Below are 17,552 nucleotides of genomic sequence, written 5' to 3' on the forward strand. Positions count from 1 at the left end.
GCGCTAAGCGCGGCTCCCTCTGCTCTCTGCACATGTAGCACAGCGACGTTATGATCGCTGCTTCTGCTGTGTTTGACATCTAAGCAGCGATCATAACAGCGACTTACAAGGTCGCTGTTACGTCACCGAAAATGGTGACGTAACAGCGACGTCGTTGTCGCTATGTGTGAACCCAGCTTAATAGTAATGTAATTCCCAATTGGCATGGATACCTGATTGCCCAGATATCTAAACTGGTCCACAACCCGCAGTCTGTTGACCTCATCACCCAGGATCGACCTATCCACTCCCACGTCCACCTGAAACAGATTCGATTTGGTCCAATTGATAGTCAGTCCAGAGATCCCCCCCCCCCCTACCGCTCGATCACCTGCATGGCACAGCTCAACAATGCCCCTGGGTCTCCTAGAAACAATAGAATGTCGTCTGCATAGAGGGCTATCTTCTCTTCTAGATGGCCATATACAAATCCCTTTGTCTGTGTTCTGCCGTATAGCAGCCGCCAGTGGTTCCACTGCCAGAGCAAAAAGGAGAGGCGAGAGCGGACATCCTTGGCGAGTACCTCTTTGTAGATCCACCGTGTGTGACAACATTCCATTAATCTTCACTTTAGCAGAAATAACATCTTTATTGACAATCTTACAGACTGCCATCTTTAAGTGACGGTGAATTAGGTTCCTGTTTAGACCCTTCAAGGTTGATGACTGTCCTGAGGCGCCATCTGGTTTCTTTATTAGGAAGAGTGGGGGAATAGAATCCTTTTGCCTTCTTCCTCCTTGGGGACTTCCACTAATACCACCTTGTGGACTAAATCTATAATTTCCCTCTCCAGAGAAAGTTGTTTCTCCGACTTGCTGACTGATATAAGTGACCCCGGGGGGTCGAATGGAACTCCAACCTGAGTCCCTCTTTTTACAATCCCTAATATTTAGTTGCTGGATAATATTTATTCATTTATATAGCGCTATTCCATAGCGCTTTACAGACATCAGCAACACTGTCCCCATTGGGGCTCACAATCGAAGGTCCCTATCTGTATGTCTTCGTAGTGTGGGAGGAAATTGGAGAACCAAGAGGAAACCCACGCAAACACAGAGAACATACAATCTCCTTGCAGATGTTGTCCTTGGTGAGATTTGAACCCAGAACCCCAGCACCAGAAGACTGCAGTGCTAACCACTGTGCCACCCGTGAGATATTGTTCCAGATGTCAGAACGTCTGCACAAAGTAGTCTAATTGATAAATCGTTGAACTCGGGGCATCTTTGCCTACATCATGCTGCTCTCAGATGAGGTAGCTAAAAACCTGCTGACAGATTCCCTTTAAATCGGCTAGACAATTTCTGTTGTGTGATGAACTGACATTCGAGTCAGACATTTTAGCCCTATTGTAAAAACATTAGGAGCTTTATTATGGTGATCTGAAAAGGTACTGGGCACCACATATATGCTGTCTATCTTGTATTAGACTAGAGGACCGCGGTCTTGCACAATGAAAGTGTATTTATTGAGACTGCATCTCGCATACTCGCAGCCGTCCCTGGCTCTGATACCGGCAAATCCTCATAGTACGTGCGATGTGAGGGGTCACAAGTCCGCAATCCCATAGTGACTGCAGACTTATGGATTTAGACCAGCCGACCCTTTAAATGAATCACAACCAAAACCAAACATACAGTTAATTACCCTAATTTGCCATCTGGAATGAGGCCTGTCTTACATAGCAAAAAGCTTCCTGTACCCAAGTGTCCAGATGTCATGACCATATGCGATAACTCTGACCTTACACTAAAGACTAAAGGCCCAGTCACACTAAACAACTTACCAGCGATCCCAACAACGATACAACCTGATAGGGATCGCTGGTAAGTTGCTAGGAGGTCGCTGGTGAGATGTCACACTAAGCGACACTCCAGCAATCCCACCACCAACCTGACCTGGCAGGGATCGCTGGAGCGTCGCTACACGTGAAAGCATGCTGCGCTTGGTAACGAATGTAAATATCAGGTAACCAACCCGATATTTACCTTGGTTACCAGCGCACACCGCTTAGCGCTGGCTCCCTGCACACCTAGCCACAGTACACATCTGGTTAATTACTCGATGTGTACTCCAGCTACGTGTGCAGGGAGCAGGCAGCCGGCACTGACAGCTGAGAGCGGCGGACGCTTGTAACGAAGGTAAATATCGGGTAACCAAGGGAAGGGCTTCTTGGTTACCCGATGTTTACATTCGTTACCAGCATCCGCAGAAGCCGGCTCCCTGCTCACTGCACATTTAGTTGTTGCTCTGTCGCTGTCACACAAAGCGATGTGTGCTTCACAGCGGGAGAGCAACAACTAAAAAATGGTCCAGGACATTCAGCAACAACCAACGACCTCACAGCAGGGGCCAGGTTGTTGCTGCTTGTCACACACAGCAACATCGCTTTGTCTGTTTCTCTCTCTCTCTGTCCGTCGGTTGGTCTCTCCCCCTCGCTCATACTCACCGATCACTGACGCGGCGCTGCACGGCTGTCACAAATTTCCGGCGGCTTTTCCTCTTTTGAAAATGCCGGCCGCTCATTATTCCATCTCGTATTCCCTGCTTTCCCTGCCCACTGGTGCCCATGATTGGTTGCAGTCACACGCCCCCCACGCTGAGTGACAGCTGTCTCACTTAAACCAATCACAGCCATCGGTGGGCGCGTCTATATCTGCAGTAAAATAAATAACTAATTAAAAAAAAAAAAAAAACGACGTGCGGTGTCCCCCCCCCCGCAATTCTGATACCAGCCAGGGTAAAGCCACATGGCTGAAGGCTGGTATTCTCAGGATGGGGTGCTCCAGTTATGGGGAGCCCCCCAGCCTAACAATATCAGCCAGCAGCCGCCCGGAATTGCCGCATCCATGAGATGCGACAGTCCCGGGACTCTACCCGGCTCAGCCCGAATTGCCCTGGTGCGGTGGCAATCGGGGTAATGAGTTAATGGCAGCCCATAGCTGCCACTAAGTCCTAGGTTAATCATGGCAGGCGTCTCCCCGAGATACCTTCCATAATTAACCTGTAAGTTAAAGAAAAGAAACACACCCGAAAAAATCCTTTATTTGGAATAAAAGACAAAAAAAAACCCACCCTCTTTCACCACTTTATTAATCCCTAAATACCCCTCCAGGTCCGGTGTAATCCATATGAGGTCCCGCGACGCTCTTAGCTTTGCTACATGAAGCTGACAGGAGCGGCCACAGACCACGACAGTCTCTGTCCGCTCCACGCAGCAACTGAAGTGAGCCACGCGATCAGCGATGACGTCACTCAGGTTAAAAAACTGATGTGTTAAAGAGGCCTTATGGAGTTCCTTGGCCATTCACACCAGCCATATGAATGGCGATTGTTCATAGATATTGATGAGCAAACCGCTTGGAATGCGCAACATGCATTTTGATGCTCGGTACTCGTTTACAGAGTATAACAGAAGTCAATGGACGTGATAATTTTTCAAAAAAATTGCTAGTGTTCCCCCTGACTCCCATTATATTCAGTAAACTAGTACGGAGTAGCAAAATGTTCATTATGCTTTCCGATCGGTTCGCTCATCACTATTCATAGAATCTTCAAAAGTTAGTTTGAAGGCCCTTCTTTTGCATAATGTTAATAACCTTCCTTCAATACATGTTGTTCATGCTGCTGATATGAAAGATGTTCGACAATATGAAATGATTAGGAAAAATCCAGTATGCAAAATATAACTGGAATAGCAGTGACGATTTAAAGGTGGTTGCTTTATGCTTGAATTGGAACTTGGGTACGCCAAATTCTGCTGTTTATATGATTGGGATAACAGTGATATGAAGTCTCACTATATTCGAAAAAAATGGCCTAAATATCAACCTCTTGTTCCTGTACAAAAAATGTCCAATGTACCTTTAGTGAATCCTGAAAAAGTATATTTACCTACACTGTATATTCAATTTGGATTGCTAAAAAAAAAAAAAAAAAAAAAAAAAATCTGCATGTATACATTTTAAATCTATATTTCCCAAAGTTATTGACGTGAAACTGAAAGAAGACCTTTTTATAAGGCCACAACTACGATTGGTGGCGAACAATGAACAGTTTCCGGAACTGTTAGGTCCATTGTAAAAATCAGCCTGGCTGTTCTTCAAAAATATCTTCTTTTCTTGGAAATCACAAAGCAGAAAACTATGGCTACATAGTGAGTGATCTTGTGAAATCATACCAAGCTATGGGATGCAACCTGTCTTGAAAAGTTAATTTCTTGCACTCCTACCTCGACATTTTACCTAGAACATCTTGGTGCAATCAGTGACCAGTATGGGAAGCGGTTTTATCAGCTGATTTTGATGATTGAATGGAGGTAAAAAGGCAAGTGGAACCCCAGCATGCTGGCTGACTATTGCTGACCCATGAAGAGAGACATCCTGGAAGCAAAATATTCCGGTAAATCAACAATTTTCTAGGTAAGCTCTATTTCATATAATATTAAAAAAGAAAATATTTTTCAGTGGTTCCATGGAATAAAAAAATCCTTTATTTAAATTTCAATTTATAAAATAGATAGTCAGTGTGGGGAAAAGCCCTGTTGACACATTCCGACCGTGAGGTCTTGGTCATAACATGTAACAATGTTACGACTAAGACCTCACGGTTAAAATGCTTCAGCAGGTTTTGTCCCCAAACTGACTTAAATTTCAATCCATAAAATAAATAAAGAAACTTTATACCATTGAACCACTGAAAATATTTTCTTTTTCAAAGTTCTTGTCAGCTTTTGACATTCGGTTTTTCAGGTGGTTCATATATGCAGATGCGGCAACATGGAACATCTTGATGAGATTTTTCTTCCTTTGTGTATTTCATAAAATGTTGACTAAAGTATTTTTTAATATTTGCATAAAATTTTAGATGTCACAAAAAAACCCTGCCTGATGGGGGAAAAAAAATCTGAAAGCTTATTCAAAATGAGCAAAAAAAAAAAAGTCTACGGTATTTAAATAAAGAAAAAAAATGTTTATTTTTTTATTGGGTGGGGGGTGGCTCGACCAGTGTGATTATCTAGTTCCTCTAGAAAACCGTATAACAAAACTTAACATCTAATGTGATTTTCTGTAATACCGAACTCTAGAAGTGTGGAAAATGTATACAACACATCAACGCTCCACATTTTCTCTCTGCTCTTCTTTAAACTTGGCAAACTTAAAAGTTTGGGCAAAATGCTCATGTTCATACAGCTCTGGGAAAAGTTAAGGGACCACTGCAAAATTTTTCTGATTTTTCTCTTTATAGGTATATTTTTGAGTAAAATGTAAATTGTTCTTTTATTCTATACTGTAAACTACTGACAACGTGTCCGAATTTCCAAGCAATAAATTTTGTATTTATTTTCTGAAACTGAGAAATGGTCAAAATAAAAATGCATTGCTTTCAGACCTCAAATAATGCAAAGAAAACAGGTTCGTAATCATTTAGAAACAGCAATAGTAATGTTTTAACTCAGGAAGCATTCAGAAATCAATATTTTGTGGAATAACCATGATTTTAAATCACAGCTTTCACGCATCTTTGCATGCTTTCCACCAGTCTTTCACACTTTTTTTGGGTGACCTTATGCCACTCCTGGTGCAAAATGTAAGCAGTTCTTCTTTGTTTGATGGCTTGTGACTAGCCATCTTCCTCTTGATTACATTCCAGAGGTTTTCAATGGGGTTCCGGTCTGGAGATTGGGCTGGCCATGACACGGGTTTGAAATGGTGGTCCTTCATCCACACATTGACCTAGCCTGTGTGGCATGGTGCATTGTCCTGCTGGGAAAAAACAGTACTCAGAGTTGGGAAACATTGCCTGAGCAGAAGGAAGCAACTGTTTTTCCAGGATAACCTTGTATGCGGATTGATTCATACGTCCTTCGCAATGTTTAATCTGCCCAATTGAACTCGAGAAAGATAATCTTCTCTGAGTCTAATTTTCAGCTTTGCCCAACACCTGGTCGTCGAATGGTTAGATGGAGACCTGAAGAGGCGTACAAGCCACAGTGTCTTGCACTCACTGTGAAATTTGGTGGAGGATCAGTAATGATCTGGGATGCCTCAGAATTGGGTAGATTAAACTTTGCGAAGGACGTATGAATCAAGCCGCATACAAGCTTATCCTGGAAAATCAAGAGGAAGATTGATAGTCACAAGCCATCAAACAAAGAACAACTGCTTACATTTTTCCAGATTTATAACATTAGTATTGTTGTTTCTAAATGAATATTAACTTGTTTTCTTTGCATTATTTGAAGTCTGAAAGTAATGCATTTTTTTTTTGTTATTATGACCATTTTGTCATTTCCAGAAAATACATAAAAAATGTATTGCTTGAAAATTCGGTGACGTTGTCAGTAGGTTTATAGAATAAAAGAACAAGTTACATTTTACTGAAAAATATACCAATAAAGAGAAAAACTGAAAATTTTGCAGTGGTCTCTTAATTTTTGTCAGAGCTGTAGATGATGGCTAGTCCACCCAATTGCACTGTAAACCTGCATGGCTGAGTGTAATTTTCTGTAGGAAAAGAAATAAAGGATCTGATAAGATCTAATCAAATATGTTGATTTTGTTTCTTTCCCTTGGCATCTACAGTACTTTTGAGAAAAATACTGTATACATTAGTTTTGTTATCGAACCTTTTATAGACTCAAGGGAAGGGAAATTATTACTAATGTGGATGATGTAGTTGGGATGTGCTGGGCACAAGGAAAAAGACTGTTGAGATGAGTAGAAAAGATGGTGTTGCAATGACCTCCAGCTGTAGAAGCTATGATGGATGTTTAAAGAAGAGGAGAGGTACGTCCCGGTTTAAAGGCAGTTCGAATCACAAGTGTAATTTTCCGGACTGCGCTGCATCTTGTTTAGATAGGCTATAGTATAGGAACATGGATTATATGACTTAAAAGGGATCTGCCATGCATGTATACCATGGGATATGCCATATATATATATATATATATATATATATATATATATATATATATATCCATGGCATTCCTGTACAAATAAATATGAATTCTGACCACCTCACCACGGATTGTGGCCTACGTCAGAGCTTTGTTCTGAATATAGATTCAGGTCTCACTCGTGGGACCTACATTTAGTATATACTAGCTGTACTACCCGGCTTCGCCCGGGTTAATACCTGTTGTTAACAAAATAGAATGTATTAACAAAAATGTATTCTGCACACAAAAACCACAAAACAAATAGATAGAAATGTAATTATTAAAAGGCAAAAACTAAGCTAATATAGAAGCATTTCACAAAATATATTTAAACACCACAGATATTCCACACAGATTTCACTAAATTGGCCAAGTAATGTGCTCTGTCTGCCTTTTTTTTTTTTGTCTGTCTCTATCTGTGTCTCTTTCCCTGTCTGTCTCCCCGTCTCTTTGTGTCTTTTCCTGTCTGTCTCTTTCCCTGTCTGCCTGTCTGTCTTTCTCTTTCCTTGTCTGTCTCTATTTCTCTGTCACTTTCCCCATCTGTCTCTATCAAGGTCTGTGTCTTTCCCCATCTATCTTTGTCTCTCTGGCTGTCTCCTCTTTCCTTGTCTGCCTGTCTCTGTCTGCATGTCTGTCTGTCTCTTTCCCTGTCTGTCTCTTTCCCTGTCTGTCTCTCTCTTTCCCGGTCTGTCTCTTTCCCGGTCTGTCTGTCTCTTTCCCGGTCTGTCTGTCTCTTTCCCGGTCTGTCTGTCTCTTTCCCGGTCTGTCTGTCTCTTTCCCGGTCTGTCTCTTTCCCGGTCTGTCTCTTTCCCGGTCTGTCTCTTTCCCGGTCTGTCTCTTTCCCGGTCTGTCTCTTTCCCGGTCTGTCTCTTTCCCGGTCTGTCTCTTTCCCGGTCTGTCTCTTTTCCGGTCTGTCTCTTTCCCGGTCTGTCTCTTTCCCGGTCTGTCTCTTTCCCGGTCTGTCTCTTTCCCGGTCTGTCTCTTTCCCGGTCTGTCTCTTTCCCGGTCTGTCTCTTTCCCGGTCTGTCTCTTTCCAGGTCTGTCTTCTTATACTAACAATGTCTTTTGTTCCTATAGCAACCAATCATCGCTCCTACTAATAACCTGTAGTTCCAGGCTCCATTTACTTTAATGGAGGCATGTTTTTTGGAGAGTAACTGTAAAGCACGGGGTTAAATTTTCCTGTCAAAACATAGTCTACGACGTTCCCTGGGTCACATGAGGTGTCTGTGCAAAGTTTCGTGATTGTAAATGCGACGGTGCGGATACACTTTTCGTTTCACTTTTTCCCCATTATGTAGATAGGGGAAAAATTGATTGGTAAATTGGAACGCGTGGGGTTAAAATTTCGCCTCACAACATAGCCTATGACGCTCTCGGGGTCCAGATGTGTTGAGTGTGCAAAATTTTGTGGCTGTAGCTGCCAATCCCAGACATACACACACACATACAGCTTTACATATTAGATTTATGGTGTATTCTGTGATAATGCCATGTGAGATCAGATTATCCATTTTCCATATTAGTGGGCAGGTGGGACTAGCTGAAATTGGTGAAAGCTGGAGCTTGCACCCTTACTATAATGCCAGCGTTCCACTTGAAGGAGGTAGGCGGGGTGTTATGTCCCGCTCACCTCTGCCCCTCCGCTTCTATTGGCCGGCCGCTTAGTGACGTCACTGTGACGTCGCTGTGATGCCGAACGCACCTCCCCCTTGAAGGAGATATTGTTCGGCGGTCACAGCAACGTCGCCGACCAGGTAAGTGCATGTGAAGCTGCCGTAGCGATATTGTACGCTACGGCAGCAATCACCACATATCGCATGTGCGACGGGGGCGGGAGCTATCGCGCTCGATTGCTAGCGATGTCGCAGCATTTAAAGCCCCGCCTAAGGGAAGCTAGCATCAGAAGATTTCCTATTCTTTGAATTTTAAGTTGCAAGTGTTTTTGAATAAAAGGGCTTTTTTGTTCTCAATCTTAATATGCAGTGCCTTGCAAAAGTATTTGGCCTTCTTGAATTTTTCAACTTTTTCCCACATTTCAGGTTTCAAACATAAAAATTATTTTAAATTTTATGGTGAAGACACAATTGTGAACGATATTTATTGTTTAAAATTTTTGTAAAAAATAAAAAACTGAAAATTGGGGCGTGCGATATTATTCAGCCCCTTCAAGTTCATACTTTGTAGCTCCACCTTTTGCTGCGATTACAGCTGCAGTCTCTTTGGTTATGTGTCTATTAGTTTTGCACATCGAGAGACTGAAATTTTTGCCCATTCTTCCTTTGCAAACAGCTCGAGCTGAGTGAGGTTGGATGGAGGCGTTTGTGAACAGCAGTTTTCAGCTTTTTTCCACAGATTCTCGATTTGGTTTCAGGTCTGGACTGTGACTTGGCCATTCTAAAGGCCCAGTCACACACAATGACTTACCAGCAATCCCGAGAACGATGCGACCTGATAGGGATCGCAAGTAAGTCGCTGGGAGGTTGCAGGTGAGATGTCACACAGTCAGATCTTACCAGCGATGCAGGAACAATAGAGGTCGCAGTAGCAACCTGTATAACGATCTTAGCAGTCACTGTGACCCTGTCACACAGTGTCAAACACAGCGATGTGTCCTGCCCAGCAGGACATCACCTTTGAAGAAAATGACCTGGACCATTCTGCAACGACTAGAGATCTCACAGCAGGGGCCTGATCGCTGGTAGGTGTCACACATAACAAGATCGCTAACGGGATCGCTACTGCGTCACGTAAACCGTGACTCGGCTATGATCTTGCTAGCGATCTCGTTATGTGTGACGGTACCTTAACACCTGGATACGTTTATTTGTGAACCATTCCATTGTAGATTTTGCTTTGTTTTGGATCATTGTCTTGTTGGAGTCTGCAAAAGACCTGAGACTGGGACGGAGATTTGTCTTCCAACAGCTTTTCTTCAAGAATGGTCCTGTATTTGGCTCCATGGACCTTCCCATCATTTTTAACCATCTTCCCTGTCCCTGCTGAAGCAAAACAGGCCCAAACCATGATGATGTCACCATCATGTTTGACAGTGGGGATGGTGTGTTCAGGGTGATGAGCTATGTTGCTTTTACACCAAACATATAGTTTGGCATTGTGCCCAAATAGTTAAATTTTGGTTTCATCTGACCTGAGCACCTTCTTCCACATGTTTGGTGTCTCCAGGTGGCTTGTGGCAAACTTTAAACACCACTTTTTATGGATATCTTTGAGAAATGGCTTTCTTCTTGCCACTCTGCCATAGAGGGCAGATTTGTGCAGTATACGGCTGATTGTTGTCCTATGGACAGACTCTCCCACCTCAGCTGTAGTTCTCTGCAGTTCATCCAGAGGGATCATGGGCCTTTTTGCTGCATCTCTGATCAGTCTTCTCCTTGTTTGACATGACATTTTTGAGGGACGGCCGGGTCTTGGTAGATTTGCAGTGATATGATACTCCTTCCATTTCAATATGATCGCTTGCACAGCGCTTCTTGGAATGTTTAAAATTTTGGAAATCTTTTTGCAATCAAATCCAGCTTTAATCTTCTCCACAATAGTATCACGGACCTGCCTGTTTTGTTCTTTGGTCTTCATGATTCTATCTGTGCTTTACACCAAACACTGAGACTATCACAGAGCAGGTGCATTTATACGGAGACTTGATTACACACAGGGGCTTATATTTATCATCATCATCAGTCATTTAGGACAACATTGGATCATTCAGAGATCCTCAATGAACTTCTGGAGTGAGTTTGCTGCACTGAAAGTAAAGGGGATGAATAATATTGCACGCCCCACTTTTCAGTTATTCATTTTTTTAAAAAGTTTAAAATAAGCAATACATTTCGTTCAACTTCACAATTGTGTCCCACTTGTTGTTGATTCTTCTCCATCACATTAAAATTTGTATCTTTGTTTGAAGCCTAAAATGTGGAAAAAGGTTGAAAGTTCAAGGGGACCAAATACTTTCGCAAAATTTTAACATTTGAAATCCTACAGTTTAAGCACGTTTATTTAGACATCTCTATTACCGCTGCTAAAGGATCCACCAATCACAACAGGTGACGTCACAGCTCACCTCCTCCCCCTCTCTTTACAATGACTGTTTGTAGAGGCTCATTAGACACTTCAATACAAAAAATAAGGTTGAGAGCCGGCTATTATGACTATATACATGTTATCTACAGAAAAAGTAAGTCTAAAGCACCAGAGGCCAGTGTGAAAATTACAAGTTTTCGGGGGGGGGGGGGATATTTTTTTAATACAGGTTGTGCTATGTAAAAAAAAAAAAAGAAAGCCAAAGTAAAAAATACTTAACACAAAAACCTAATTTGATCAAAAAGTCTTTTTCTGATCATTTAATTTTAAGCATTGCCAGATCTTTTAGTTTCCATGATGAATGTATTATATGCAAAATGATGAAATCAATGCTTATGGTAATCCTCCTTGGCTCGGTAGAAGTGGACGGAAGGAGTTAAATTATGAATATTAGAATTGTATTGTTCACTCTTTCAAATCATTTGTCTTACGCTTTTGTCTTTGATTTCTGTAATGTTCTTTGCTGCTATTTACAATTCTGAGCACTAGCGAAGACATTGTGTCTGCAGTGATACATGTACATACAATATTCAATAAGAAAACTTAAACTAGGAAAAAAGAATGCGTCACTATGATTTGAATTGTTAAATAAGTGTAACGTAAAAAGTACAAATATAGGTTTCCCTCTGTGTCCTCATCCAACACTCTTGCATATTCCTTCACCTACACAGTATGATGGCTTCTCAGTACCCCACAGAGTAGTATGAACTCCCTCATAGTATGATGGTCACCACACACCTCCATACAGTATGCTCACCTGCCTCAGGCAGATATCAACAAGGACCGCAATGTTCTTCACACTGAAGACAGTCACAAAGGCAGTGAAGTAACTCTTCTGTTGCAAAGCACCAGGAAGCTATGCTATTCCCTCCGAGGTTTACAAAGCAAGTGGCCCTGTACTGGTGCAGATATTGACTGAACTATTTCAGGCCTTGTGTCTAAAGGAACAGGTTCTGCAACAGCTGAAAGATGCCAGCATAATCCACATCTACAACAGAAAAGGCAACCGCCAGTTTTGCGACAAATATGGAGTCCTCTCCCTTTTATCCACTGCTGGGAAGATGCTGGCTCGTCTCTCTTGCTCAACCATTTTCATCAACATCTTGATCAGGGTTTATTACCTCAAAGTCAGTGAAGCGTCTGTGCTGAACATGGAATAGCAGAGATCATCTTTGCGGCTCATCAACTCCAGGAAAAGTTCCTTTTTATGACCTTTGTTGACTTGACCAAAGCTTGTGATGCTGTCAACATAGCCTGTGGAAAATCATGGGAAAGTTTGGCTGCCTGAACAAGTTCATCACAATCATCCAGACTATTTTTCACAAGCTTGCAACAACTTCGATTTCGTTATCTGCCAACATGCCGAAAGAAACCATACCTGAAACCATGTATTTTGGTGAAGGAGTACAATCTTAAAGCAGTCGACAACTTCATCTACCTGGGTAGCACACTCTCCCACGTAGTGACCATAGTTGCGGAGTTCAGCATCAGAATCACTAAAGCCAGTGCCACATTCTGGAAACTACATAAGAATGTCTAGGAGTGGACTCAGCCATTCAACCAAGTTGAAGGTCTACTGTATGGATGGTCTTTCAACTTGGTCAGCGAGACCTGGACTGTGTACAGCCGGCATGCCAAACAGCTCAATCACTTTCTGCAGACTTCACATCAGGTGGAAAGACCATGTCCCCGACGCGGCATTCATGGAAAATTCTGAGCATTGCACGGTCTATACTGTCTTGCTGAAAGCTCAAGCCAAGTAAGCTGGACATTTGGTCAGAATGCCAACAGCCGATTACATAAACTGCTGTATGGAGAATGGTGTCCGGGAAAGTGAAAAGTCAGAGGGCACAAGTAACGTTACAAAGACTGCCTTAAAGCATACCTCAGAACTCTGGGAGTTGACCTCAAAGATTAGGAGAAGCTTAAGGCCCCGTCACACCAAGCAACATCGCTAGCAACATCGCTGCTAACGAACAACTATTGTGACGTAGCAGCGATGTTGCTAGTGATGTCGCTGTGTGTGACATCCAGCAACAACCTGGCCCCTGCTGTGAGGTCGTTGGTTGTTGCTGAATGTCCTGGGCCATTTTTTAGTTGCTGCTGTCCCGCTGTAAAGCGCACATCGCTGTGTGTGACAGCGAGACAGCAACAACTAAATGTGCAGGCAGCAGGAGCCGGCTTCTGCGGACACTGGTAACCACAGTAAACATCGGGTAACCAAGAAGCCCTGTCCTTGGTTACCCGATATTTACCTTTGTTACCAGCCTCCGCCGCTCTCACTGTCAGTGCCGGCTCCTGCTCTGTGCACATGTAGCTGCAGGACTCATCGGGTTAATTAACCCGATGTGTGCTGTAGCTAGGAGAGCAGGGAGCCAGCGCTAAGCGGTGTGCGCTGCTCCCTGCTCTGTGCACATGTAGCTGCAGCCCTCATCGGGTAATTAACCCGATGTGTGCTGTAACTAGGAGAGCAGGGAGCCAGCGCTCAGTGTGCGCTGCTCCCTGCTCTCTGCACATGTAGCTCCGTGCGCTGGTAACCAAGGTAAATATCGGGTTGGTTACCCGATATTTACCTTAGTTACCAAGCGCAGCATCTTCCACGCGGCGCTGGGGGCTGGTCACCGGTTGCTGGTGAGCTCACCAGCAACTCGTGTAGTGACGCTCCAGCGATCCCTGCCAGGTCAGGTTGCTGGTGGGATCGCTGGAGCGTCGCAGTGTGACATCTCACCAGCAACCTCCTAGCAACTTACCAGCAATCCCTATCGTTGTTGGGATCGCTGGTAAGTTGCTTAGTGTGACTGGACCTTTACTCTGGACTGTGCAGCTTGGCGAGGCGTGATCACCTCAGGAGATTGGTGTAAGTGAAGACAGTTGAGTCATTGAGGCAAAGAGAAGGCAAGGTGTGCACAAGGCACAAGCCATATCTACTGTCCTAACTACACCTACTCACTTATGTCCTATATGTGGATGAGCCTTCAGGGCCCAGACTAACATAATAAGTCACCGTGAAGTCATGGTTATGTTAGACTTTGAAGGACTAACAACATAATGGTCACCATAGCGCTCTATACAGTAAGCTATCCCCCACAGCACCCGATAAAGTATAATGATCCCCACAACCCCCATGTATAGTATATGCACCACTGCTCTCTATATATATATATATATATAGTATAGTGTTCACCACAGCCCCCTTTATACATTACATCCACCACAACCTCCCACAACATACTGTCCCCTACAATACCCATACAGTATCATGGTCATTACAATATCCTGTATACAGTAATGTGGGCATCCCAGCCTATTCCCAATAATATAAAGAAAAAAAAATTACATCCCTTACCAGTTCATGGTTCCCATTCACCCCAGATTCCATCTCACTTTATCTTGTTTTGCAGTGGGCTAGCTGCGGCGGTGTGATTCAGTGACGTCATTGCGGCACCAGCTGTCCCATGTGTGGTTCCAGCCTACTTCAGGCTGGAAGTAGCCTGCGTTCTACTCAGCTAAGTGATGGAGCAGGGAACCTGTGGCTCTCAGGAAGCCAATAAAGTTAAGTGTTGCAATCAATGTAGCCCATTACCAGACCTGGACCATCTAACACTTGTCTGATGGAAAGTCCGGCCCTGCCCATGACCATCTTGTTACCACTGGAGCTGTTCCAACCTTTTGCCCTGGTGTCTACTGCCTCAATTACTAGGTAGAGCGAACTCGGGCCTTAAAATGCTCATAATCTCTACTAGTCTGTCACTATTGGATTGTTTTTTACACTTTTAAATTTTAATTTTGAAATTCTTCACATGTGCCTTACCCTGAAATGAATGGCACTCTTACAATAAATACTTCAAACTCCTCAAAAATATTTGCAGCTTTTTTTTGTATTTTATTTTTTTTTTTTAACGAAAAAACATTAATGCAGAAGATGAGACTGTTAAGTATAAGTAATTTTCTTTCATCCCTAAGCAGCACAGACAAAAGTGGATCTAACAAATAGAAGATAAAAGGGGAGGGGTAATTAAATCAATGCAGATTACAGCTCGCTGCTTCCTTGGCATATAAGACAGTTAGTATTGTCTTATAAAAGGGTTTCGTGAACTCAAGGTTGCCGCTCTCCAGATTAAAGCAAAGGACCGGAAATTTCTATTTGCCCACGAACGAAGTTACCATGGTTTTGGTTAATATTTTTCTTTTTCATATTTATATTTGAGGGGACACTGTTTATTTTCTGCCAATATCTGTTATACACCTGGCTATAGATACTTTGGATACATAGTGCCTCATCGTTCTTGAATGGTTCCATGGAAGGAATTTTATTACATTTCTATATTTTTGAAAGTGTAAGTGAGTCTTATTCATAATGTCGCTGTGAAAAGAAAATACGGTCAATCTATATATATATATATACACACATAAACAATATATAAAATATAGGACACGTCAAAATAGACATTGAGTCTGACAATTTGTAACATCTTGCAGGGCAACTGTTCTTGAGGTATCAACGATATGCTAAAAGGGTACCCAGAAGAAAGAATAAAGGCAAATATTATCAACATGTTGTGCATGACGTCTGTATTGTCAGTAGTATAACCCATCTCAATTGTAAGGTAGAAGGAATGAAAAGACAAATAGTGGTACAAAAGCATAAAGTATGAGGAATCTTAGAAGCAATGGCCATAGCAATGAATGGTGTCTGTTATAGTAGAGGCTTAGAAACTGCAGAACTGGGAAATCCATGCATCAGGTGTCCATAGAGAGGTATGTTACCTTAAGATAGAGCTGCAAAACTGCTCTCCCGCACCTCCGTCTTGTGCATCACGTGAGAGAACCCTGGGTAGGGATATTTAAAGGGATGTCGGCTGTAACCTTCGGTTCGAAGGTCCGTGGGTGCTGAAGTTACATCATCGGGGGGTGGCGTGGTTGATGTTATGACAGCGCTGCGGGTCACTATACAGATGAGCGAAACCTGCGCTTGTGCAGTAGAGGTCCCTGACGTGACTTACAGATACTAGCATGGGCGAATGTTTAAACGAGGGGCTGTATGGGGATTTTCTGTGGTCAAGCTAAGTTGCTGAGGGTTAAGAAACTAGAGGAGATTAGGGGCAGATATGTAGGAACCTAAATATTCTTAACTTAACACTAGAACTACTGAACTACATTTTGACTACTTTGCACCATGTATTTCTATATAGGTGTCACAAGTACGCTACGTCTTGAGGAAAGAAGGTTTAATCATAATCACAGACGAGGATTCTTTACTGTACGAGCAGTGAGACTGTGGAACTCTCTGCCGCATGATGTTGTAATGAGTGATTCACTACTAACATTTAAGCAGAGCCTGGACGCCTTTCTTGAAAAATGTAATATTACCAGTTATGTATATTAGATTTTATGACAGGGTGTTGATCCAGGGAACTAGTCTGATTGCCGGATGTGGAGTCAGGAAGGAAATTTTTTCCCCATTGGAACTTGTTTGTCACATTGGGTTTTTTTTTTTTTTGCCTTCCTCTGGATCAACATGTTAGGCTACGGGTTGAACTAGATGGACTTAGAGTCTCCCTTCAACCTTAAAAACTATGATACTATGATAAGTCCAGTAGTTCTAGTGTTAAAAGACGCTATTGGAGAATTTGTTTGAGGCCTCCTTCACACATCTGTGTCTCTGGTACGTATAACGTCCGTTTTCACACGTATTGAGACACGGACACATGTAGACCCATAAAAATTAATGGGTCTGCGCACATCTGTGTTTTCACAAGGACCATGTGTTCATGAGGAGCATACGTGTGTCCATGTGGTACAAACGGTGACATGTCCATTTTTCTCCTGCAGCACTGATGTCACACGAACCACACACTGATGGGATCCGTGTAACACGTACCAAAGAAAACACGTGTAAGATAAAAATAAAGAATTTTTATACTTTCCGGTCACCAGCGCTATGGCCTCTCCCTCTGATGTTGCTTCCGGGCCCGCTCATGATCATTTCATATTCACTAGACTCCTCACGGACCAGGAAGTAACAGCAGTGCGGGAGGCAGCATCTCAGTGTGGGGGTGCGTCTTACTGCAACCAATCACAGGCGCTGGTGAGCAGTGAAAGCAGTGCATATTCAATGAAGGTTAATTACCTGGTCCAGAAGTGAATGTGCGACCTGGAAGCAGCGTACTACCATGACAAAGCCTCCGTAAGTACAGAGCGTGCTCCCATTCCCCTATCCCTTCTACCACAATTTTTAATCGCTAGATTCTGGTCCCTATAGACTTGTTTGGGGACCGGATTCCGGACCAGAACCGGATTTTAAAAGGAATATAACGGACCCGTCGGTCCTGGTTATCTGCGAGTCCGCTCATCTAAAATAGAGAGATGCAATGACAAGCCAAAGGGTAATAATGTATTGAACTTTTGACTTTCAGGCTGCATATTTCACTATCCACTACAGCTTTGAGAATGAGGCGACTTTCATTTT

The sequence above is a fragment of the Anomaloglossus baeobatrachus genome, chromosome 5 (genome assembly GCF_048569485.1).
Source record: "Anomaloglossus baeobatrachus isolate aAnoBae1 chromosome 5, aAnoBae1.hap1, whole genome shotgun sequence".
NCBI classification, from domain to species: domain Eukaryota; kingdom Metazoa; phylum Chordata; class Amphibia; order Anura; family Aromobatidae; genus Anomaloglossus; species Anomaloglossus baeobatrachus.